Source organism: Coptis chinensis, chromosome 7 (assembly GCF_015680905.1).
Source record: "Coptis chinensis isolate HL-2020 chromosome 7, ASM1568090v1, whole genome shotgun sequence".
NCBI lineage: Eukaryota > Viridiplantae > Streptophyta > Magnoliopsida > Ranunculales > Ranunculaceae > Coptis > Coptis chinensis.
Genome location: NC_141462.1, coordinates 21,014,426 through 21,017,537, shown reverse-complemented (window position 1 = coordinate 21,017,537; position 3,112 = coordinate 21,014,426). Strand labels below are relative to the sequence as shown.

At 34.3% G+C, this 3,112-nt stretch overlaps 1 long non-coding RNA gene across 1 annotated transcript; it reads right to left on the bottom strand.

The window, feature by feature from the left end:
• Positions 1 to 1,519: 1,519 nt before the first annotated feature.
• On the bottom strand, positions 1,520 to 2,842 carry LOC147486562 (uncharacterized). Its single transcript, XR_015201236.1, has 3 exons — positions 2,757 to 2,842; positions 2,517 to 2,624; positions 1,520 to 1,563 (listed from the first exon to the last, which is right to left on the bottom strand). It is a non-coding gene; the product is annotated as an uncharacterized LOC147486562 (long non-coding RNA).
• Positions 2,843 to 3,112: the final 270 nt, after the last annotated feature.

The window sequence follows — 3,112 nt, the reverse complement described above, 5'->3', positions numbered from 1 at the left end:
GTGGATGATTGGTTTAATTTTGTTGCATTGTGATTATTTACTTGAAGCTAGGCTATTGTTCGTTGAGGTTAAGACCTAGTTATGAGGCATGATACTATCTATTCATTTCTTATATGCATTGGGTTTTTTGGTTATTATTATTGAGACTTTTTTCTGCTTAAGGTAAGCATTGGCAGTAGGTTATCACTTACACGAGCCTGTGCCTTATGTTTTTCAGGGACCACACTTGCAGCCTCCAATGAGGTAATGCCCTATGGCCTCGCAAGTGGCAAACAATAATATACACCCTCTTGAAAATATTACAACGCTTTCAGGGTCACTTGCGCCCTATGGCCTCACAAGCGGTCATCTTTCCCCCTGAAAGTTGAGAGGTACGGCCTCGCAGGCGCACACACACGTACCTCCCACTAAACCATATATACCATAATCACATTTTACTATATAACCTTATCATATATATTCATATAGCCAATATATCCAGGATAAGAAACCAATTCCATCCATTAAATCATCTGCCATAATTTTTTCACTACACGTAACATCACACTAAGATATATCAATACCCAAATATCACTTCTGATGGCGTATCAACCTTCCGTCATATCATACACAAGGGAAACATCCACTGAACCATTTATATAAGAATAATAGGTAACAAGGTTAGTGAACTAACCAAAATCAATAAGCATGTAGAATAGATATCAATTAAATTATCATAAAGAGTAATTCGAAATACCTAACACCATCCCTTACTACATCCAAATAAATTAATTGGTTTGGTATACCTCTATTAAGCATCCATCTATCTAAAGTAAGAATTGTAAGTAAGAAATCACTTACCTTAAGCAGTATAGATATGGACAGCCTAAAATAGTGAGAAATCCATCTCTAATAGCTCCCAAAACCAACTCATGATAGCTACAAGCTTTTGTTTTCTTTAAGTGGTTGGTACTAAGTCGGTAAAAGAAGAGAAAAAGAACTCTCTCGAATAGTGAAGAATTCTAAGTTTTAATTCTATTCCACTTATGGGTCGGGTTAGTCTTACATGGGTCATGGGTAGCCCACATATCAAAACAGATTAACAAAAGAAAATGAAATTAATTATTACTCTAATCATTATATTAAATACACATACAAACAAAATTAAAATGGGGTTTCACATATACTAATTTTTTAAAATCGCATTGGCAATTAAGTTTAACGTACGGTTCAAGAGCAAAAAAAATATATGCAGAAATAAAGACCCTCCCCATTAGCATGTGTCCTATAGGTACTGAACAGAGACAAATGAACTTAAAAAGTAACATAGAAATTCTTTTAAGCGTTGGGATGCCCTTATTACAAAGGATAAAACATAATGGACAAAGGTTTACCTGTCTGGAAGAAACGATAACAGGGTGCATTCATTATATCCAGTGTGATTGGACAAAGGAATTCACGAGGGACAGACAAAGATGGGAACTTCAATTTACAAGAGTTTTTGTGGCAAGTTCATTGAGCACATTAGACACTTCAACCCCGACAATTTGCAATCCTTCAAATTGTGACATCTTTATACATTACCTGTAAAAAAAACATGAAATAAACTTGTAGATCTTTCTTCCACTATCATGGCTGAATTTATTGTGCTAAAATTAAGCTGGCCTTATCCTAAGTGTTTGTCACACGATCATCAAAATGGACTCCATTTTGGTGCCTTGAGCAAATACTCGTCCTAGTAAGGGCATTCCAGTGACCTTGATGTCCTAAGAGATAGAAGTGAAACACCACCAATAGAACTACAAAGAAAACATGTTTAAGTACTGCAAATACTGGTATATGCAAAGTGGTACGATATATGAAAGTATAAAACACGGCATTAAAAAAAAAAAGCAACCACTTCAATATTTTGAAGGAGTACACTTGTGTTCGAAGCGCGATATTAACCTTTATGATTTTGATTACAAACTTTAAAAAAATCATTGAGTTTCCACAACCATTAAATACGTACAAAGAAGCAAACAACATCACAGAGTGTAAGCATGGTTGTCAAACACATCAATTTACAATGCCTGTTTTGCCAGACTGTGAGCACGATCAAGAGAGTTCAGAATTTTAAAATATAACAATGAGAAATTAAGTGCAGGCCCCAAGCTTATAGGATAAATAGGAGCATACATTATCTGCAAAATAAAATAAAACTAAAGAACTGAGTTCTATACCAACTAAAAAAGGGCGAAACAATAAGCGAAACATTGTGTAGTGATTCAACAAGACAATTAGCATAGCAGTAATCACAAAGAGATGGACAACCTTTAGAAATATTTTGATCACAATACCAACTCAACATATATTACCAATAAAGTGATGATGCTAGTATTGTTTCAGAACCAATGAAGTAATAGTACTAGTGCTAATTTACGCCCTCGCATAAGCTTAGTAATAAGAACTTTCTTATTCAAAAGACAAAACATACTCCTAATTATATCAAAAAGCCTAATAAGAATCAACAAAACATTAATCATCCTCAAACTCACTTGGATCAGCATAACCTGAAAAATCAAATTCATGAATTGGACTTCCCAAAATTGATGATTCCAAGGGAGATATACGAAGAAAAAGGCAGAAGAGGTCCTCTATATAGCCTGCAACATGGATCCCAATTTTCTATTAAGTTTCCACTAATATTGTTATAAACTATACCGAAGTATGTATTCTTATCTCTAAGCCTACTGCTTTTATATCTCAAGAGAAAAGGGTTCAAAAATGTGAATGACCTGCTTTCTATTTGAAGCACCCATAATTGCTACTTGCCTTCACGTGCTATTAGCCACTCCTAAATATTCTAATCAGCACCATCTTCGTCATTCTAAGTGTTGAATTGACTGTTGTTATCCCTCCATTAAAATACTCCAAACCTGTTTCGTGAATTGATGTATCAATATTCTATATATGAAAGTATGAAAATTGTAACAACAATGTGCATAGTCCTCTCACTAATGAAAAATTAGGCATCACAAATACAGGTAGCGTCATGTTAGAACCATTATATATGGGGGCTATCAAGGATTTCATATAACCGATTATCGAAAAAAAATAAAAATCATTTGATATATATAACCCTAGGATAACG